This window comes from Ursus americanus, chromosome 12 (genome assembly GCF_024610735.1).
Source record: "Ursus americanus isolate L20-20 chromosome 12, mUrsAme1.1.p, whole genome shotgun sequence".
NCBI lineage: Eukaryota > Metazoa > Chordata > Mammalia > Carnivora > Ursidae > Ursus > Ursus americanus.
The window spans coordinates 54057260-54082218 of record NC_142138.1 but is presented as its reverse complement, the minus strand read 5'-3'; positions in this window follow the sequence as shown (position 1 = coordinate 54082218).

Below are 24959 nucleotides of genomic sequence, written 5' to 3'. Positions count from 1 at the left end.
AAATGGTCATGAGTTTAAAGAGAACTGTTAATGCTGCTTTGAGATGTTTTCAGGTAATAGATGAGTTCTCCAGAGTAGATTTCTGGGCTTAACTAAAGTTAAGGCTTTGTCAACTTGATAGGATTGATAAGCAAGTGTTGAAAGTATTGATAATGTTCGTAAGGGAGTGTTACATTATAGAATCTAATATATGGAGAGAGTGATGAGCAGTGAAAGAGAGTGTAGTCTAATGCTCGTGGTTTACTGTGAATTCATTTCAGCATTTCCCCCTTAAAACTTCACAACATTTAATTTTCAATAAGTACTCTAGATTATTTTCCTCAAAAACTCTTCACAATTATATTTATAGACTTTAAAATATTTGACATTTTTGAGCACTGGATCCTAGTGAATGTGCTACGAAGTTCGTACATTATATATTGTTAATTGCTGTAAAGGTAATCATGTTCTTAAAATCTCATTCCTTGGAATTAATTTATTCCAAAACAATACATTTTAAGAAAAGATGTGCATGGCAAATACAAAGGAGAAGCATGGATGTGTCTGACTACTTACTTATAGCTCTCAGGTACCTTTTTAATTTCTAGGCATACAATTGATTCTATTTCTAGTGTTCTCTCTAACGTCAGTGGGAATGAGCATAGTACATATTGGTGACATTTATACTTTTCAATGAGTGGATAACTGGTAGAATAAAGAGATCAATAGAAGAAAAAAGGCACAGTCTCCCTTTACAATTCCTCAATGGCCTGAAGCTGGAAAAAGAAATTCATCAGAGACTGAATATTTCTGGATCCTTTTGATGTACAAATAATGGATACAATGTAATGAGTGCTTTTTTGGGTTGGTCTCAGGTCAACACATAGGGCGGCAGCAAGTGATCCCCAGTAGTCTGGGCCCAGGAGAGCTTCCTGCCCCTTCTCCAGGAGTAAAAGGTCTTTTTCTTCTATCTTTCTTTTGGATGCAATGGGTCTGCACATGTGCTGTTAGGCAAAAGCATTTGCTGCTCTTCCCTTTGCTGGTATCTTGATATTTTGTCCTTTAGTGGAGTAGATACTAGGTAGGGTAACGTCCTCCCTCCACCCATCCAGCTCTGCATCAGCAAGAAAAGCAATATCATGTATACTGCCTTGTCAGTCTCTGTGACCACCCAGTGTGTTCTATGGAAAAGAGCCTGTGAGTGAGTGCAAACTCCAATTATGTCTACAACATTTTGAGATCTTATATCCTCATAGTATTTCACACTTGGCCTTTAGTAATTCAATAAAGAATTGCTGGATTCTTCCTATCTATATGTATGGAGATCTTTGTCTTTCTCCTATTGCCACAGAGTAGTTAATCCTAAGTATCCCATATCTCCTTTGAAACTTTATTCTTACTTTCAATTCTAGTCTTGTTGGTTATTCTGTGACTCCTGCTTTCTGGATTTGTGATTAAGTGTATCATCTAACTTGTTTTTGTTGGCAGATTAGATGTGACAATTTTTCCAGCTTTTCTATCCAAGACAGAAGCCAGAAGTGTCTTGCATCATTTAATTTTAATCCTTTAGAAGATACAATTCGTTGCCAGAGATGAGTTTTAATTAACAAAAATTCCAAATCTATTAACTTGTGTTCATTGAAACAAGAATCTTTTTATCAATATTAAAAAAAAAAACGCAACACCTCAAGATATGCCCTTGGATAGCCTTTGATAAAGAGCTATTACTATTTTGTTAGATTTTTTTTTTTTAGTAACAGTGTAAGATATACAATTTTTCCTAATTAGTGGGTGAAAGTGGTCAGGATAAATTTACATGATAGAAGCTGGAAACTACTCAAACGGTTTTTTTTTGATGCTTTTAGACATTGAAGCACTACAATGACAGTAGCTAGCACTTATGCTTTGCTTACTACCATGATATTTTTTAACTCATTTAATCTTCAAGTAATTTGATGGAGTACATGCTATTAATATCCTTATTTTAAACAGACAAAATTAAGGAAGGTGGACATTAAGTAATTACTCGGGAACGTCAAACTGGTCACTGGTCATGCCAGTTTTCAAACCAGGAAGTTATGTTCTTAGTCTCTATGCCTACTGCCTCCCAAGGTAAGTTATGAGACAAAATCAATAAGGGATATTCTTAGTGATTTTTTGTTTAATCAGAACTTATAATGTAAGCTCAATACCATCTAGAGACACCAGTAGAGCTCACTTAACAGGAATACAAATAGGTAGATATTTTAAAATCGGGAGCCTAGAATTATACTCTAAGTTGACTAAAAAGAAATTTTATTTAATTAAAAACTTCATTATTGGCTATATAAAATATTTTTCTCCTCTATTGAGTAATGTATGATTTTATATTATTTAAGTAAAATACAATCTGCTTTTACATAAGCCTCTAGAGATAGAATGTTTTCTAAAATACGACAAAAGATAAAACTGAATCAATGGGTAAATTTTGATGGACATAGTCTACCAGAACTAGAAATGTCTTCCTATATACTACTAATAAAGGGAGTTGATCATAACTGCAATGATACAGAGAGAGAAAAGTAATTTCCTGAAAACACATATGTATTTGTAAAACACCTATTATTTAGCAGGCAATATAATAGTTTTTTCATACTTATCATCTCAATTAAATGCTCTGATCTTCCTAAGAGATCAGTGCCAATTTCCCCATCTTATAGATAAGGAAACTGAATTTCTTGGAGGCTAAAATAATTTCGTACAGATAACGCAGAGATGATCTCATTTGAATTGAAGTCTAGTTGGTTAATTCATTAATATACAGACTCCAGACTTACGAAAAGCTGATGTTTACATGTGTTAACAGACATTACGAATGTTAACAAGCACTGCTTAAAGGCTAAAAGAAATAATTAGTCTTAAAGGCCAGCAGGTAATGGCTCTAAAAACAAATGTGTAAGCTCATTTCTGCTTTATTAATAATGTATCCTTGTTGTTGAAGTCTGTACAGGAAATTCTGAGATTTTACGTTCTATTTTAATGACAGAGTGACTAGGAAGAATAGGATTACAGTAAATACATGCGTGTGCAAAATGCTAAATTATTTACTAAAAATGCTCATATTAATAATGCTCAGTAATAGCTGGTTTAGTGCTATGTAGTGTTTATAAAACAGATAGAAGTAAATATAAAAGAATTGTGAATGTACGCAGTGTTCTTGGGATCAAAATCCAGAGATCTCACTCAAAGATCTGAATTGACTGGATTCACCCTTTGCAGGGAAGCTTTTGGTATTACATAGTTTCCATCAGATCTCCAAATATATATATCCTCATATACCATTTAACATCTTTAAAAATATTATACATTTTTGAAAGTCAGGATTCATATTTTTATACTAAATCAGTCAAGATTTTCTTTCTTAATTACAAAATATTTGCTTGCTATTTTTAGTATACAATTATAGGGAAGAAATTAGATTTTGGCTATTTTCTGCTTTAACACATGGATTCCTATATCCTTCTAAATCACCTAGGTAATATTTTGGAAAGAATATGGAATTATTTTCCTTGTTAAATTTTCCCCTAAGCTACCACTTTCATGACCAGCCAGTTCTGTGAGCCTCACTGTAATGACTTAGGCTGAAATGTAGGTGGAGGAGTAGAATTACAGGGTAACGTTCACTGCAAAAGAAACTGGAAAAGATTCCACTTTTTGGACACTTAGGTATCTAGTATTTAATAGTTGCTTTACTGTGGGCCTGCGTATGTTCCTCACAAATCCAAACATTTTGAGTCAGAATTAAACCATAAAACTGCAAATTTACTTGTAGGCATTTAGTGTTATTGATACTGGCAGGGTTTAGGAAGATTTATTTTTCTTGATGTATTTGGTCTTAGGTCCTCAGGTCATTCACAGCCTACCTTGGGACAGTGTTCTAATCTTTCCTGTAAAACTTAGTCTCTCCTGATTAATTTTGTCTGCTATTCTTTTTCTCCCAATATGCTCATATTTCTTTTTAATTTCTTTTCACTAAGGGAATACTTCTGCTACTTAACTGAGTTAGATGATGGTTAAAAACATTATTATTAGAAAGATTTAAAAATATACCACAGGGTCACTAATCGCTCCTTTCTACTCTGAGAAGAAAAGATAAAATATGAGAGTATAATAACTACCTCTTCAGTGAAGCTTGGAAGAAAACGTTAGTTTACAACACAGGCACTAATCCTGTGTCTCTGCATAAACAGTTCGTATGCTTTTTTGTACTTACTCTGGAAAGAAAAGGATGTGACTTACTAAGGTGAGAGCATTCGACTTCCCAAATTAGTTGCCAGGTTGAAATTAGAAATCTGGCGTCTAGCTCAGTAAGGCGACCTTGGTGTATTTCCTCTAGGAAGAAGAGATTGTTTATATCTAAACTTCTCTCTTTTGTTGTTTGCAATAGTCCTAAATTCAAAATAGAACTAGGGAGATGTTTGCCTGCCAAGGAAACAAGACTGAGGATCAGATTCACCTCTGGAGGTAACCTATTGAGGATCTTACTCTGAGTTTTGAGCAGAGCTGTGTGCCGCTGCTTCTAGGAGCTCCTTGTAGAATGACCTTCACGGCAGAATTTCAGGGGTGTTGAGAGCATCAGTCTGTTACTATAATCATTAAATTCTTCCTCTGGAGTGCACTTCATATGAAGGATATTCAAGTATAGGACAGACTCTCTATTCCTAATGACTTTGAAGCTCCAGCTTTATATTTTCAGATAAGATAAAAGGGACAGGGAGAAGTAAACAACAGTTTACTATGCGGGAAGGGTCTAACTTTGTTCAAGGCTGTTTTCTTCTAAAAGGGATATATCAGAAGACCACAAATCTATAATATGTAACATGGTGATAGGACTAATTCCTTGTATTTAAAAATATGATGCCCTAAAATCATATGACCTTGATGGGGTCTAAAGAATTTCCCATTCTGTAGGAAGGGGGTTAATGAAATCTAACTGGCCACACCGTTTATTTTTCACACGGTAATATTATTCACGTCAGAAGGCACCATGAATCCCTGTTGACCAGAGGATAAAACATAACCTCCTCAATGCCCTGCATAAAGTGCAATCACACAATTTTTCAAAACTCCCCCCCTGCTTTCTTACACAGACCTTCTGCTGTAGGTTAATCGTTAGCGACATCACCCATCACACCCCACCCCACCTATCCACAACTGTCTCCTTCTGTCTTCTATTTCCCTCCCTCACTAAAGCATCTTCTTTCATTAATTCTCACCCACTACTTTTATCTCTTAAATCCTCACACATTTAAGGTTTCTCCCATATAATAATGACAATAGCCAACAATTGTGTAAAATAATTATTAGTGGCTAAGTGTTGTATTTGCATTACTTCTTTTAATATTCAAAATAACCCTAAATGTGGTATTATTATTTCCCTACGAAAACATAAACTCCGTGAAGGCACTGTGAGTGCCAATAAATATTGAAGGGATAATTTTCATTTTGTACATGATCAAACATATGATTAATGGTATCAACTGATTTTGGCCAAAGCACTCAAACAACTTGTGGCAGATCGGGTCTGTGTGACTATGGGGACCAAGTTCCTAATCATGATGCTGAGGTAATCCTTTTAGCAAGAAATACTCTTTACATGTTATTTCACTGTATCCTAAAAAAAATCTCTAAAAATGGGGATTGCTATCTCCATTTTACAAGTGAAGACACCAAGATTCAAAAAGCTTCTGACTAGTGATAGAATCAAGATTCGTATGCAGAGCAATTTGATTTCAAAGCCCAAGTTGTATTGACTATGATAGTTTACATCTCACAATATAAAATAAATAGACAAAATAACCTGTGGTACTTAACTCATTCACTAAAAATCTACCCTCCTATCCCTGGGTGTTAATTCTACACCCTAAGAAGATGATTATACAATCAGAGCCATGTTGAAAGGACATAATACACTGGCTGCAAAAGGAAGCATCAATCTCTTGCTTTGTGTGGCTTAGTGATTGAATCAAATCAACTGCAGAGCTGATCACACTGATAATGATAAAAGGAGTTATTATGAGTGAGGAATAATATTAAATAGCAAAAAATCAATTTGGCAGCAACTCAAAGATATAATCTCGGTCCTTTCCAATAATATTTTGAGTACATTTTCCTTGCATTATGTATGTTTTATGACAATTATCTTTCTTATTGTATCATTGGAATGAAAGACATTTCTTTCTGCTGCCATGATGCAAATTTCCTTAGTGAGGGATTAGGTTGATTTGCTGGTTATATTCTTTTTGTTAAGGGATGGCAAATGGTAAATTAGACTCAGTAAGGAAATGGCAGTAAAATACATTGTGTCTTATTCCATAGCTGACATAATCAAGAACATATTGTTGAGAAAACAAATAAATCATAATGTTTAGAGGAGAAATACCTTTCAGCAGTCTTAGCATTGATGATTTTATCAACTAGTTTTTCATTTGTGAAATTAAAGTCTCTGAGCAAGAACAGATGGTATGGGCAAAATCCGTTCTATTATCAACGATATAATTTCTGAAAACTGCCAATGTAAATGTTCACAGACCTAAATAACTCCATTTTGTAGAAACTGCTAGCCCCATATTATCAAATACATATTCAAAGAATTGTATATTGGCTGACTTTCTGTCAACCGGGAATCTCAGTTAATTGGCAAAAACATATAGCTGTAATGTATCATTATAGTTCCAAAGGAAGGATCCAATGCACTGCAAGAAGTTGGAATGCATTCTGCTAAAATTGAAATTTTAAAAATTGAATTTGTGTTTTGTAAAGTTGAGCAGTTAAATATTTAACTTGTGCTCATATTCTTTGAAATTAGAATTTTACTTTTTTCATAATACAGTAATCTTTCCTCAAATAATATAGTCCAGCATAGAAAGTTAACACTTGCTTGAATACCTTCCCTCTTAAATATTTATGTTGTATCCATTGCAAATTCAAACATCCCTTATATATGTCCCAGTAAGTATGCATGATATATATGTTTATTATATATATATTTTTATATACATATATAAAACCTCTGTTCTTCTTAATCATGGGGCCTAAATCATAACTGTTAAGCATTCCCCTCTTCCTCTTCCTCCTCCCCCTCCTCTTCTTTTTCTTCTTCTTCTTCCTTGTCTTCTTCTTCTTTTCTGTGTACTACCTTCCACAAGCCTTTTTAAGTGCTGAAGCATGAAGAGCTGAGACTTCAGTGGTAATCCCTGGGCCCTTTCCCCAAAGACTTTGAATCGCAGCATTCTGTTTATTTTAGGTTGCTTTAATTATCAGAATACTTGAGTTGTCCAGCTCAGGATTTTCTTCTTCCTGACCTAAACCTTCAAGGACACTGGTATTTTACGTCACCATTACAAATTTTCTTAGTATTGACTAATGTCTCACTTTGACATTACCCATCAACCTATTGAAACAGACCTTCCTCTTTACTTTAATTATTTTACTCTCATGCTTGAATAATTATGATTAGCTCCTCACTAATTTTATATTCTTTAGCTTGTATTCCTTCCAAAGCAATTTACGTATGGATCTGATCATGTCAATTCTTTGATTTCCTCTATAGTTCTGGAGCACTTGGCACCTTCCTCTGGTTTAATCCTTATTATGTCATCTGCACCCAATAACTTGAGATTACATTTATTATTCTATCTTTTGTCTATCTTCAGTCACAGCATGATAAATTATATAGGTCATAATCCACAATTGTTTATTGAAATTGCATATGGGACATAAAGGAAAACTAGTTACCCGTAAGACTGCTAACACTTTTACTTAAGCGATTAAATGAATCATGGTGCCATTTCCTGAGTTAGGAGAAATTAAGAAATTAATTTACTAGTTTTGAGAGAAGATAAGAATTCTTCTATTCATGCTAAGTATACATTGCCTATTAACATACAAGGTGAAGTTCAAAGGCAAATCAGGGTTCGATTATTGTTAGGATTGATTCTTCCATTTATGCACCTATTTCTTAATTATCTGCAAAAGATATTTAAAAAATTCCTCATTTGTTCCATAAAGGATAATCTCTTCTGTGTTTACATGTACAAATGCACATTGATTAAGTCAATAGAATGTGCTTATTACATGTTTTGTGTTAAAATTAGCAGTGTCCTCTGATTGTTCACTCCATGATTAATTTATAGGTCTGACTGGAATTCAGATTTTTAAAACATTGCCCTTTGATACATTTATTTATGTATTCATTCTAGTCATTCAGCAATACAAGCAAATATGAAAAAGATATGGTTCCTTGCAATCAAAGACATCATTGATTAATGCTGGAGATCAATGGCTGCCATATAAAGAAATAAGAGTTAAAAGATATTATAGAAGTGCTTTGGGAACATATAGGAAAGATACCTAATTAAACAAGTGTTAGTAGGAGGGAGAGGTAATTGAAGAGAATAAGCATTTGTTTTTAAAGATGATATTTGAGCTGAGTCTTAAAATCTTCAAAGATGGGGAAAAATAAGCAAGGTAAAGAATATTTCATTTAAAGAAAAACGTGTACAACAGATCTAGAAGACCAAACTCTTCCTAGGCACTTAAAATATTTACATGACCATAATATGGCAAAGCTGTAGCAATGAGAAAGCTTCAAAATCGTGAAAGTTCCTTTTATATTGTGCTGAGTCATTTATATTTTATCTTGGAGACAATGGAAATCATAAAAAAGTTGATCAGGGAAGATATATGCTCAGATGTAAAGTTAAGAAAGATTACTTGGGGGCACCTGGGTGATTAGGTCAGCTAAGCATTTTTAGGCTCAGGTCATGATCCCAAGGGCTTGGGTTGGAGCCCTGCGTCTGGCTCTCTGCTTGGTGGGGAGCCTGTTTCTCCATCTGCCTGCCACACCCCCTGCTTGAGCTCTCTGTCCCTCTCTCTCTTTCTCTCTGTCAAATAAATAGATAAAATCTTAAGAAAAATTATAAAAGCAGAGATAAAAATATAAAAATATAAAAGCAGAGATATTAGAGGCAAGGTAGTTAAAAGGTATTGCAATAATCTAAGCAAGTTGACTTAAAAATAGCAATCAAATAGAGATGTGAGAGATAACGGAAAAAGATGAATCAAGGATAATTATCTGGCTTAAATAAACGAGTAGATGGTGACACCATTTACAGGACAGATTACAAATGGAGGATTAGATTTGGGGACATAGTATAGATCCAGTAGAAGGAGGATAATACGAGGTGAATTCAATCAGGTATATTGAGTTTGAAACACCTGTGGGATGTAAGGAGGTAATGATGTATGCAGGTGAATATATAGGTCTAGAACTTAGAGATATAGGTAGGGGTTTGGGAATTACCAGTCTTTATTTGTGACATATAAAAACAGGATATCCACTTCCAGCATATATATGTGCTAAGGATAAATAAAAAGATATGTTCATAATTCAAGATTTAGTAATTTTTTGTTATTATATATTATTCCAAATACTTTCACATGAATTATTTAATTTAAAATTCACAGGAATTCTATGGGATGAGAGGAGAAGGGTTGCTTTACAACTGCCATTCTATAGATGAATAAACAGAGACAGAAAGGAGTTGATTTCAGTTACACCAAACTAGTACCGACAGAGCTGGAGGTGGACTCAGATTACCTAACTCCAGGTCCTGTCCTCTTTCAATGTCATTAGTTGCCTGTTATAGCCATTGTTAATACTGTGGTAATGTGATAGAAATCTAGCAGTGAATTTCATAATAATAGTACTATCGAGTTTAGAAAGAAATTAATATTTCTCAAATTAATTCTGAGATTGGAATCTATACCATTTACTAAATTCAAGTTATGACAAAAATCAAATACCTAATTGTTTGCAATGGATTTAGCATAGGCTATTCTGTTTGGTATCTTGACAGCAAATTTATACTTACATAACTATTTTGCAAACATTACAACTTTTTTCAATAAGTCATCTACTGTTTAACATTACTTGAAAATATTTATAATTTCAGCTAATACAACCTCTTGGAATGGTAATTACTTAATATTAACACGTCAAGGGCCTACTTGTTCTTATTTGGAAAATTAATGTGGAAAAGATATTCTAGTTTGTTTAAAGTGAGCAATTATGAACAAGGAAGAAAGCAGAAATGATTTCTATCCACACTAAATGTTCATCTTAATGGGGGCTAATTGTTAGTTATCTTTATTAACTTAAACATTTTGTTCTAATAATACAAGGCACTTTGATAGGCACTGTGGGGAAATCATGGTGAAAAAGACATCTCCTCTATTGAAAGACATTTGTAGATTAATTGCAGAGGTGGAAAAGAAAACAGTGGGACAAAATGCTGTGCATAGTATGGAGTCCCAGTTGTAGTTTATTATCAATCTTTGGTTTCAAACAAAAAAGGATGAATGGGATAATAACGGAAACATCATGAAATCATCACCAATAAGACTGTGAAAGACAGTCTTCAGATATGGGAGATATGGTAGGAATATTGTGATGACTGAAAAAAATCAGTTAAGCTATCAAAATAGTTTATGGATAGGCATTGGAAATGTGAAATCAACCAGGATTAGAGCCACATATTTGACAATATATTCCAATTTACCTACGAATGCCTTTCAATGTTTCCTTTTTTTGGTAATGCTTTCATAGCAATGCTTTCTTAGAAAGAGTTATAGCTTGTTAAGCTTCTATCCTTCTTAACCTTGTGACAAAGACAAATGTTACCATTAGTGGATGAATATTGCTTAATGGCAGACAAGTATCAGCTCATTCCATAATACAGAATTCATACAATACTATATCTGAGCCCTAGTTTCACTTTTTCTTGGTCACACTGCTTCCATAATGACAAACACTCAAAAATATCTGCAACACATTTTTAAATATGTAGATAAGTGATATAGTTGTAAACCATTTTTCTAAGGCTCTATTCAAAAGAACTAGCATTAGCGCACATGACAATTACACTTTTCACCTGTTGAGGAAATAAACCAGATTACCTTTATTTTATTATAATATATCAAAATAAAGAAGCAATTTGGTTGTGAAATTTGAAAACTTTACTGTGTTTTACACATAATCTTCATTCTGAAATTTTAAGTTATTCAAAACTATGTTTCTAATAATAGATTAAAACTAACAAGTGTTATTCAGAAAAGTCCTCTGATTTTAGAACAACATGGTCAGTTCTTAAATTATAACTATTAAATAAGTTTATTTATTTATTTATTTTTAAAGATTTTATTTACTTATTTGACAGAGAAGCAAGAGAGCACAAACAAGGGGAGCTGTAGAGGGAGAGGAGAAGCAGATTTCCTGCTGAGCAGGGAGCCTGATGCCGGGCTCCATCCCAGGACCCTGGGATCATGACCTGAGCCGTAGGCAGATGCTTAACCATTTGATCCACCCAGGTGCTCTATTGTTTCAATCATACACGGAATTTTGTCACCTATTTATTGAGATAGTATATTTCAATAAGGTATTTTATTGAAATAATTCTTTGTATCATGATTCTGAATATTTGAGAAAATAAAAATACTGAATCTATGATTAAATTAGATATTGGAAATTTATAACTACATTTATTTATCTAAGCCTACTAAATATTTTTTTCTGGTAAAGCTTATGGACATGTTCTCAGAAAAATCACAATTGTTGCTGTTTTTCCTATAGATCAATTGGACTGGCAAGTGCTTACAAACCTTCACCTCCCACAAAGCAAGCATCTTGAAAATTAGCTGTAATGTGGTATGTGACTTTTAATATGGGTTTTAAATACCTCCGAGTTTTAAACATTTTTAAATATTCCTTTCCAAATTAGCAGTTGGAGAATAAGTTTCTGTAGCATTTCCTGTAAGCAGTCTCCATGTTGAAAATGTAATAGGGAAAGCCAAACTACTGGGAGAAATGTCAGAATTTAAGATATAGATTCAGCGATGTGATCTTTGACACCAAGAGAGTTCTGAATCTTAAGCGAATCTGCTTTCCAGTAGACATCAGTTCATAAAGAAATATTTTATAAAATCCAGCACAATTGATGATTTTATCATATCAATAGCAGATTTCTACTTTGTCATTTGGAATACCATTAGCTTATTATAATATAATTTCAATGATACAAGAATTCCTTTTAAGGATTTAAAAATGCATGTTTTATTTGTTAAGTGATAAGAAGTTAAATGTTTGGCAAAAAAGAAAAAAAAAGTAAACAATCCCAACTTCACATCTAAATATTTATTCGCTTAAAATTGCATCTTTTATTTTTGGCTTGTGAGATTTATACTCTTTGAGAGCATGGAAACCATTAATGCCAAGCATGATTGGTTTTCAATCCCTTTTTCCCTTCAAGCTTGATGATGTGCTCTATTTTCTTTAATTATGGTATGATGACTGGTTACTTGCACTGTTTCTGTTATGAACTGAGTTAGCCTCTTGGCCTTTTGTAACTAATAATCTGTCTTTTTGCCTCTCAAGTGTGTTTTTCCTCTGTATATAGTACTTAGGATTTATCATGGTACTTATTTATTTATGTACGTACATTTTGCAAAGTATGAAATATAGTATAGGAATGCCATCAGCTTGTATATGAAAATTTATAAAACACTTTTACCGGTACCTACTAAATACTAGCACAAGACACCACAAAGCATTATAACACAAGTGGGGTAAATAGCATATTAAATAACCCGTAGTATCAGATGTAGATTTTTTTGAGACAGAGAATGTTACAAATTTATTCAAACATGGAAGCACTTTTTCTTATTTTTCTTTCAGATTAGCCAACGTAACGTTATATGTTGAGTCAAATTTATAAGTCACTTAAAACTTCTGCATTTATTTTATGGTCTTTAAACCCCAAATAGCCTTTTATGAAACACTTTTTGTAAGGTAGCTATGCTTTTATAACACTCATGGACTTTTAGTATAAGCAGAAGGAACTCTAAATTCTTAAGAGTTTAGAAATTTCCCCTGTCAATATATATCTACTCTTTCCCTCTGGTTTTAATGTTTCTCTAAAAAAGAACCTCATTAATGACTGAAAGAGGACACAAAGGATTTTGAACAGGTTGTACTTCCCTGTGATAGTATTTCAAATGATATGAAGCATCTTCACTTATTACAGAGCTATCAGGCTTGCAACTCTTCTGAGGAAAAATATAAGGGTAGAGTGCCCCAGAGGCATTACTTTATGAAATACAGCATCTCCTTGAGGAACATGTATAGCTAAACAAGTTGATAGAACTGAATCTAGTATAAATATTTTTAAGTATAATATATCAATATATGTCTATGCGAGGTACACATGTATATATGTATATATGTGAGTATGTCATTGTAACATCCTAAACAAAATAATAAATTTTTTAGTAAACTATCAGGGATTACATGGATAGTTAGTATGTATATAATTTTGTCATTGATGTGAGTTTGAGGGCAAAGAATAATTGGATCGGCATGGTGTTTCCTCCTGATTCAGGATTTGTATGGTCCTTAGAGAACATTGGTAACAACCTTTCAGAAGTACTGATTACAAAGTGAGATGCGCTGCATATTAACTACAGGTTCTTACCCAAGAGGATATAGAAAAAAATCTAACACTATTAAAAAATGGAGGGAAGCCAAGAATGCTTTAGGGGTGGCGAGTCCAGCAATTGTCTTTGAATATAATGATTAAGATGCACTTGGGCTGAAGCAAGTGAAGTTGCTGACGTTACAAGGCAGAAACAATGATGAAACAATTATATCATTCCTCCACTAACAATTTACTAGTTCTCTAAGTGCTAATACGGATTCCGAAAGGTGAGATTTTTATCAATGCACACTATCGTCGTTGATCTACAAAGACTAAGTTTGTTTATATTAAAGACTCAGTTTTAAGAATAAAGAGTGTGTTAGAAATATTTATAATGATAAAGAGATGAGGTGAGTAAAAAGATGCTCACCAGCACTAATCATCAGGGAAATGCAAGTCAAAACCATGATGAGATATCATCTCATACCTGTTAGGGGTGCTTTTATCAGAGAACAAAAGATAGCAAGTGTTGTGAAGAATGTAGAGAAATCGGAATCTGTACACTGTTGGTAGGAATATAAAATGGTGTAGCTGCTATGGAAAACAGTGTGTGGTTCCTCAAAAAATCAAAAATAGAACTATCATATTATCAGCAATCCCATTTCTGAGTATATATCCAAAAAATTGAAATCGGAATCTTGAAGAGCTATTTGCACACCTATGTTCGCTGTGGCATTATTCACAGTAGCTGAGATATGGAAAAGCTTAAATGTCTATTGATGATGGATAAAGAAAAGGTATTCCATACAATGGAATACCATTAAGCTTTTACAAAGAAGGGAATACTGCCATATATGACAACATGGATGAAACTGGAAGACCTTATGCTAAGTGAAATAACTTAGTCATAGAAGGACAAATACTACATGCTATCATTTATCCCCCCTCCAGCATCTAGAATAGTCAAACTCAAAGAATCAGAGACTAAAATGGTGGTTACAAGAAGCTGGAGGGAGGGGAAATGGGCAGTTCCTGTTCAAAGGATAAAATGTTTCAGTTATGCAAGATGAATAAGTCTTCTTTGGAGAAATATTGCGATGATGGCCATTCCAAGGCATCTGTTATTACATGTCTCGTATCTGGACAGGAAAGACATGAGCAGCTTAAGGTCTGCAATAAATGCCACTAACTCCCTGTAGTCTCTGTATGTGATCTTTACTGCTGAGAGGCTTCAGGGTAGCTGAACTTTCTAGATGTTTGCTTAGAGTTTCCAAAGCATGTGGTATATGCAAAAGGCTTCTCTCACCTGGCTTCAGTTGAAAGTTTTTCAGTTTTCCTTTTTTCTATTATGACATAGACTCAAAAATTAGGAAGTACTGCATCAGTTACATTGTTGTCTATCAAGAAGTCACTGAAGTTCACCCAGGCTCAAGGGGAGAAGATAAAGAACCCACATCTTGATGTGAAGGTGACAAGATTCTCAAGAAGATGCAGGACCGTAATTATTACTTGGGGGAAAATTCTGTTAAAGTTCAGTAATGGTGGTTACAATTGTGTAGTTTCAAGATGTAGGATTTTCTTGGTTCTGTGATCTTGAATCAAACAATTAATACAAAAAAATTGAACCAAGTTGGTGACACTTCTGAAGTTGTAGACTTTTGAAGGTTCTTTTTACTAAAGAGATTTTAAGGCATTGAAAAAAATAGAAACAGAAATAAGAATGAGCTCACATTAAATATTATTTACAACCAGCAGCCATCAGCAAGCAGATTATGATGAAACACATTCTATCCACAATAACAATAAAAAATCCATAAATATTTGGAAAAGATAATAATATAAAATATATGGTACTCAAATAATCAACCGACAAATGTTCCCTGGAAAATATAAAAGACTTGAGTAAGGCAATAAAGAGATTTCTAGAATGAGAAAATTGAACATTATAAAGCTATCACCTGATGCTAAGCTGTTTAGAGATAAATGTAACTTCAGTAAAACTCCATGTTGGTTATTAATTTTAACTTGAGACAACTACTATTGAATGCAAATAGAAAACAGCATAAAAGAAGATAGGAAAAAATTTATTTAAAAAAGCATTTCTTACTATTTCTTACTAAACTATCAAAACCTGATGGGATACTGGTCATCTAGCTGTGTCTAGCAGGTATTTTCAGAGCAACCACCAGGAAGAGATGGTGTCTAGAGCTAGTAGAAATGGTAGTCTGGAAGAGTAACTGAGGGTAGTAAAAAAGGACATGGTTAATTACCAGATCTAAGAACAATTGTGAAGCTATACATTTTAAAGTGAAATTCATTAAAAATTAGGATGCTTGTAAAAATAATCTCAAAATTATTTTGCACATGAATGCACCTAGGATTTCCTATCAGAGTGTTGGCAGCATGCCTTAGAATTAGATCCTCTGGGTTAACAGTGCAATACTGAGCTGAATATAAATGTCTCAATATGAGCTTCACCTCTTTTAGGACACATCCTCTTGAGATCCATGAATTGGGTTATTTGGACTCCTTTCTATTAATTTAGCACATGAATATACACATCTATGTGTATCAAACAGTAACGTGTCTGTTCTTCCCTGTCAAAACACTCTGACATCTTGGGGAGCAGAGGCTATTTCTTTTTAAATTGCTTTCACTAATATATCCCAATGCCCAGCAGAGTATTTGAAATAAAATATGAAATAAATAAATTCGTATTGTGTTAAACAAATGCATGAATGGATAAACAGTAAGGGATTATCATTTCCTGATTCTGGTGGTAGACATAATACTAACTTCTATTTCACCTTTACAGTAAGATTTAATCAAAATTTTGTTAGCTCATTTTACAAAAAAAGAAAGCTTAGTTATGCTAATTAGCTGGTTAAAGTCATTTGAGTTTCAACTTTGAAATGATCTGGGGTTTAAGCACATGATTTAAAAAAAAATCCTTGATAACATGGACAAATAGGAATTGAACAGATAATCTCCCCCAAACAGATTTTAAGTTATAAAAAAATTTAACAAGTGAAAAAGTAGAAATTCCAGATTAATGAGAGTGAAAGATATTATTTATTAAATAATATTAGAAATACTGATTAGACATTTCGGAGGATGAATTAACAAATAATTATCTTACATCATTCAACAAAAATAAATTCCAATTTGAATAAAGATTACATTTTAAAACAAACAAGTGAAGAGAATTAAAATAAATGCTATATGTCTCAGATGTTTGGATGAAGAGGTGTTGGAAACTGTAAGTGATAGAAATTATAAAGGAAAATATAAACAATTTGGACATCTGTTCTACTCTCCATGCTTTTTTAAAATAAAAAAAAACAGAGTAAAAATGTATAATTGTAAACATGTGAGCACAAAGATGCAGAAAAGAGGATTTATTCTTTTCATAAAATATATAATTTAGATCCATCAGTAAGTTCTTGGAGAGAAGCTGTACTTGAAAAGCAGGTATAAATTTAAGCTCCTGTGAAGAAAAGTTTCAAAAAGATGTTAAGTGAGCAAAAGCACAGAACTTCAATACTGTGTAGCTGTGTGAAGTAGTCAGGAAATAGTCCAGGCCACTAAGTCTAATGCCAGGGCCCAATTTAAAAAATTCTGGTCTCTTTAAGAGGTTTGGATTTATTCCTTAGACTAGACCATTAAAAAATTATATTATTAACCTTATAATTGCAAACAACTAAGTTCATATGCAAAACAATTAACATGAAGACAAGTGAAAGTCAGAAAAATAAAAATAAGTAATCCTATAGGGGAAATGAATATAAATATGTCAAAAAAAAAAAAAGGATAAGACAGTGTCTGCACTTAAACACTAAAAATGTATCTATGACAATCTGTGTAATGTCCTATGTTATCTGTGGAATATAGATAGGATGGAGAAAACATGACCAATATTTTTACAAGTGGATTCTTGAATATTATCCAAATATTCTGTGTATTTTGATAACCAGATAAATGAAACATAAAGACATTTTCCCTGAAAATAAGAGATACTGTTGTTATCAGTTCATTTATCATCTCAAATTCTTGTAAGCGGTCAAAGCAGAAAATCTATTTCTCTCTTTGTGTGAACCATACTCTTTCTACTTCTGTCTTACTTTTGGCTGAAGTCTCTGCAAATTCATTTGAAAAATTGGGTTGTCAGTTTCACACTTCAATTCTGTGGCTGCTGCTATAAAAGGACAGGTAATTTGCTCAGGGGAACAGTGTAATCTGAAGCAGTAGTTGTCATACTAACGGCAAGTTCAGAAAACTATAAATGCTTCAAAAGAGAGTATCATATATATATGTATGATATGTATAAATACATATGGATGATATGTATAAATGCACATACATATTCATTAATTTATATGTCATCATTAGGAGTAAATGAAATAGAGAACAAACACCTGAAGTTTGTAATAAATCATCCCATGGCTTTCACACGCTTCATACTTACCTTGGGTCCCCAGATGAGGGTTTATAGGTAGAAAATCTACTGGAAGTTCCCTTTGGGATCAACACATGTGGAGGCACCAACGAGGGGGAATTGGGTAGATAGCGGAGCTGTGATTCATTGCAACAAAGACCTCATTGATAACATAGGCAGCTCTAGTGCTGGTATGGTTTTCATAGTTATCTATCCCTGAAGGAATCATTCTAGGCCTCCTGTGCTCATGGGCTAGGCTTTGGATGTAGCTGGCTCCTAAAGTGGGAATGTGACTTTGGGTGAACCAGCTCTCTCCTACTACAAAGAGTATCTGAACAAGTACTCAGCTAAGAGGTATTAGCAACACTCACTCCCAAGAGCTGGGGGAAAGACTATCTCAGTCCGAAAGGGAGGTTTTGGGTCCATCGACTTCAGTCCACATTTTGTGACTCATGGATTCATTTGCTTCATACAAGGAGTTCTGGAAACATCTCCTCTAGTATTCTGGTCAGTCTAATTTCTTCAAAAAACCTACAGAGGGAGGATTAGTGAGACCAACTATAACTCAGGTCTCTAAACCTGTTCTTAAGGATACAACTGATATTCGCTGTATGCCTCTTACAATATCCACTAAAATCTCTTTACCTCAGCTAGCATTTCTGTTGGTTTAGGTGACTTTCCTACTGGCATGACCTAGAACCTTACCTGAGTGGTCTGAACCTCTGATCACTAAGCCTTTCTCAGTCCAAAACCAAGGCACTTGCCAATTTACCATGAAAATAAGGCAAAGGAGTTCCAAGAGATCAATAAATACATCATCAGGGTGTCACATTTTTTTTTTCCCCTGCCCCTATTGTAGCCTGCCTGTAACGATAGCCTACCTGCCAGGACGGTGACTTTTTTCCCCCTTTGCTTGTAGTTGTCAAATGGCAGCTTAAAGTATAGGGGGACACTTGCTGTACCTCTGGTGGAGGAATTCTCTACTTGGGACTGGATCTCTAAACCTTCCAAGTTTAGTGTTGTGTTGTAACGCACGAATACCCTGAAATGAATCACTGACTATGATGATAAATGGAGACGCTCTTACTCCATCCCTTGCTTCCTGTCTCCTGGGGAAACAGCATCATATCATAATTAAGGGTGCACACTGTGTCCTGGAGGACAGGACTTCACTCCTGCTTGGCATTATCTCCAAGAGGGCAACTCAGTTGAATCTTCAAAAGATCATTTTCTCACTCTAATCAGGCTGATGTTTATGGAGAATTGTTTCCCACCAAATATAATATTGGTTTTATTGCATTATCTTGGACAAAGTTTCAGTAGCAAAAGCTTTTACTTGCCAATATCCACTGTGCCAACTCTTTCTTCCCTGGCCAAAGAAACAATGTGGGAGTTATGATAATTATCAAATTTGTCTATTCCAATTATACGTTTAGAGTTTGCGTCCCAGGTGGACTTACTGTGAGTTGTAACTGAACCAAATTTCCATTACTTATCTGGTCCCTATGCACCCCCCATCTCTATTAGAGAACTTGAAAATGCTTTGAGTCTATAGGTATCAATGTAGAGTTGGATCCTGTGTCCTTGAAATATCTAGATATAATTCTTTCTCCAGTGCTTGGTTAATTAAATATAGGGTGGTAGCTATCATTGAGGAAGCGATGGGAAATACGTCGCTGTGCACACTCATAAAGTCCTTCATGTTAAATTTGGCTTTCTCAGACCACTACTAGTTTAGGTCAGATTTCCTAGGAAACTAATTTTGGGAAGGAAATTTGAATCAGGAGCATAATTTAGCCCATAAAATAGCCTTAGCCTTTAGCATCAACAACTGGAGGATTGTTTGAAGTTGCCTGTAGCAGAGGGAAAATGTACTGGTTTCCTATTGCTGCTGTAAGAAATTACCACAAACTTAGGACCTTAAAACGACAAAAGTTTATTTTTACAGTTCTCAAGATGAGAAGTCCTAAAATGGGTCAGAAGGGCTATATTTCGTCTGGAGGTTCTTGGGGAGAATGGGTTTCCTTCATTTTCTAGCTTATAAAGGACCCCTGTATTCCTTGTTTCATGGCCTTTCTCCATCTTCAAAGCTAGAAACATGGCATCTTCAAATTTGTACCCTACTTCTATCATCACAATGCCACCTGTGTCTATGACCCTCCAACTGCCCTCTTATTAGGGCTCTTGTGATCAAATTGGTCCCACCCAGATAATCAAGAACAATGCTCCCATCTCAAAATCGTTAACCTTATCATATCCACAAGGTTCTTTTTGTCATGTAATATATCATATTTGTAGGTTCTGGGGATTAGGATATGGACATCTTTGGTGGGTCATTATTCAACCTATCACAGTCTACCCTCTGTGGTATCTTCAATGTATAACACATGGAAGTGTTGATAACTAATGACATTTTCTTTGACATCCTAATATTAGAGAAGGAACAAAGTGAGTGGTCTCTGAAACACAAGCACAATTTTCTTACAGATGAAGTAATAATGAATCTCAAGATGTGGTTTAATGACACACAATTCTCTAAACTGGTGATACTTATTACTGTTTTAGCACTGTACCATTTATATTTAATCATTACAGCTTCTGCAAATGTGTCACAAAATATTTAGTCAAGATATGTTTTTCACATTGTGGTGGTTGTGAAATTGCTCTTAGATTTGAGCTTTTACAATAATATTCTTTTTTTGTTTTTACTTTTTCTATAGATAACAAGTGACTAATTGTACTTAAATTACTTTTCTTATTGCATTTGTGTCTCTTCCTGTGCACAGTTCAAAAAAGCCTTACGATTTTATTTTCTGGGTGATGGAATATATTATGAAACATTAGAGTTAAACAGGATTAGTTAAATAGAATTAATTGAAGTGTATTTTGGGGTGGGTGCTTATTTTGTAAGGTTAAGCTTTTTCTATAATCAACCAATTGTTAATGCTTTTTATTTCAATCTTTAAAGTGTGATGATTGTTAATTTTTTTAAAAAGTTTAATGCCCAAAGAAGTGAGAAATTCATTTTAAGGAAGTTTCCAAACTTTAAGCACTACTTTTCATTATCATTGTCTATTTTGCACCATTAAAGAATGAGATAACAGATTCTCCACAAGAGAGACTCTTGGAAGACCACATTATCCTTGTGATATATTAAAATATAATGCCAGGTGTATTTTAGGCATGTGGGTTAATGGATGGTCTGATATATTAGTATTGGTAACACCTTCAGTCTACCTCGAAGTGAGAGACAGCTTGTAGATCCAGAAATTTGGTGAATTTCATGTTCATTGGTTTAATTTTTCACTCTTAAACTTCAATGTACACAAACTAGAAACTTTGTTTCTTTTTAGCATTTTGATTAGATCTGACATTAAAGAGGTGGCCCTGAGAACATTTAAAGTCATGTTAGGGAAAAAAACCAAAAACAAAGACCTCATTTTCTATTGTGTGGCTGAGAGAATATCTAAGCTTCTAGGCACTGGGAAAACGGTGGAAACACAGATCTAACTGAAATGAATACACATACACTTGCCATATTCATTTATGTTTTACTTTTAAAAATAATCTTTATTATAGAAATATTAAAACATGAAAACAGAACAGCATGATGAACCCTAATGTACCTGTAACCCAGTCTTAAGAATATGTTGCCAATTTTGTTGCATTTATCTGCCTTTCCTTATAATTTTTACTGAAGAATTTTAAAGCAAATCCCATATTCTAACTTCCAATGAGAAACATTGTATTTTTCTTACTTTACAAATGGGATGGTTACATAAGTCACCTTTAGAATATGTAGCCTCTAAGTTTTAGGAAAGAAATATAATGAAATTCAAACCCAAAATAGTTATGAAACTCATATCTTGTAGACATAAGATTCAAGTTTTAAAACTGTCATAGGAAACTATATTATGGAGTATACATTATTTTGTATCTGTTTAGAAATTCAGCCTAGCCTTGTGTTTTAATATTTTTAGGAATTAGGTAATCAGGGCTCATAATGATTTTAAAATAATATAGTAGCTATCCTCCATATCATTTCACCTGGTCTGGCGTCTATGGCATTGCTGCAGTTTAGGGTCAGTTCTAGTTCCTACATATTTGATAGGTATTAAGGGACCAGTTCTAATGTAGGTATGTTAAAATTATGAAAGAAAGCATGTGCTAGTCTACCTCATGGAATTGAGACCAAAGTTTTGTGTAAATAATCCAACTGGAAAACAATGAAAGATAAAATTGACAATAAAATAATAACTAATATTTATGGAAATATTTATTTTGTTCACATATAAAATGCTTTATAGAAACTATATAATATAGTATTCAAAAATTATTATGGATTTTCAGTCAATCAGTCCTCAGATTACCTCTGATGTACCACAGCCCAAACTGTATTGTCTTCAACAAGTCACTATATTCACCTATATTAAATAGGTGTAATAATAATCTTGACACTATGGGTTATTAGTGAGATTTGAATTTGGTAAAACCCATAAAACACTTAGCGCACTATATAATGCATATTAAGTGCTCAGTACATGCCAAATTATATTAGTATTAATACTATTGTCTATCGGAGGGTATTTTTGTTAGCGTTAGTATTGTATGTTAGTATTCTTTTATGGTTTCGTATGTTCATCTATTTGGGAATTCAATGACTTAAAAGAGACAATTGTGTATGAGGGCTTTTCTTGGCAATTGATTCATGTAGGTGGTTATGTGGTTCTCGTAGGACAAATAAGACTTGAAGAAGCAGATGGGAGACAAATACATTTCAGTGAATCATTTTGTGAGCACATGCTATGTACTAAGCATCATGCTAATTTCTGAGGAAATCAAAGTGCCATAATGCATTGCTATTTTGTTGTCAAGGAGTATATAACCTGGGATAAAAAGATGTAGGTAAATTAGGGATTAAAATGCACAGAATATATTCAGATATTATAGGAGTTAACAGGTAAGCTGTGTTGCTCTTCAGATGGCTGGTCAGAGAAGACTTCAAGAAGGAAGAGAGATGGATGGCATTGCACTCAGGCAGAGAAAACAGGCATATGATGAGCAGATGTAGTTGATGAGTCCAAAATGACTAGAATCAAGGCAGGAGATGGTTTCACAAAGAATTTGGCTTGACAGATGTAGAATTATGCAATTGGTACATGATCAGAAATGTGGAGGAGGACAGTGTGTAGACATTGGAGTGTCACTGGGAAAATTGGACCAGGGGACCAAAACAAATGAAAATTTTGGCAAAATATCTGAGCATTACACTACAAACATCTACCATTTTTAAAATGCATATCAAATTAATTCCCCAAAAGAAAGGAAACCTTATAATTGCAGCTTTGCTATTCCCTTCCAGAGAAGACCTCCAAAGGGGCTGGACTTTTCCAGCAATACTAACCTATGTTCAAGTGCCAGTAGGCCTTTCCTTAACTCAAATGACAATCTTCTCTTGGCCATTGTTAATATCTGAATGCATTCTGAGTATATTAATCACGTAGCTAATACTAATCTCTTTGAAATGGAAAATGGAACATCCTTACAGTCAATATTTCAAAAATAAGAGTTGGTTGTTTTGCTTCATGAATATTAATACAGTTTGAATCTTTCAGTTTCCTGTCCCATGTGAGACACAGTGGCATTCTTCCTTTGCCTTTGCATCCTCATGTGTCAAAGGACTTTAAAAAATAAATCTCGCGTTGCCATCATCAAAACTCTGTGAACAGCAGCAGGCAAGAAAAGAACTATAGCGGATATTGAAAGGGCAGAATAATCTAGGGGACAAATTGTCCTAAAAAGATTTAAAACACAAATATTAGTCACCATCACCTACTTTTCAGCATCTACAAAATTATAATTGTAGCCTTAAAAATTCATAATTTATAATTGCACCATGAGGATACAATTATATGACTTGAATAAATATAATTTTGAAAGAATAGAAAAAGCTTACAATTTTTTTAAAAACACATAGTACTATTTCCCACATCTCAGTAATTTGACTTGCTGAAAAATAGGCAAAGTGTGTCCTTTGGACCACATGAAGGATTCCTTCCTTTACTGACTGTAGTATGCATTTTTGTTTCCACACTGAGATACCAATCGCTTTTTATAGGATTTTTACCTCATAAAGTTATTTATGGAGCAATTGTAAGCTGCTAACAAGAGCCCCATTTTTAGTGGCTCATAGGGAAAGATGGGTTATTTTCCTGATGGGCAGGAAAAAGTCTAATGAGTCCATGACTATAAAATTAAGGAGAACGTGGCAAAAATTTTACTTGGTTAAGCAGATATATGATCTTATAAAAGTGTCAAACTAAAAACATACAAAACTACTAAGAATAAGCTATATAAAATGTTTTACTTTGTAAAATTTACTACATTCTGGAAAGTTTTTTTCTTATCATAACGTTGCATTTTGCTTAATATTCTGCAAGATACTGGCACCAAAATTATTTTATATGAACATCTGCCACCAACATATTTACTTTCTAGCATAACTATGATTAATTTCAATTATATGTTATTTTACTTTTTAGCTGTCATAAAATACTTTATTTGACTTCAAATGCAGAAATATATATTACTTCATAGAGAAATCATTCCAGTTATAAAACTACAAATGGTCACAACACATCTTGCACTAAAGAATTCTGGAAAGAAATAAATGCTTTTCATGGATATAACTGTGTTCTAAAATACATAAATGGTATAATGAATCTACAATGCAATATCCTTTCTACTTAACTTTGTGGCACTTGTGCATTATGTCTTCTAAATTTGTTTCCTGTGGGTTTTTAGAAAATATTTATATGAAATGTGAAATTACAGATTATTTCCATTGAATTGTATGTTTTTATTTTTCATAATGAGAATTTAAAGTATGAGCAAGACTGTCAGCTTACAGATCAAAGCACATTGCAAGGTAAGATAGTATTATTTCTGCTCCTATGTAGTGTCGTTAAAATACTGACATGTTAAAGCAGGCTTTCAGACACTCAGATTCTTTGGGAGATGGCAGATTCTTTGGG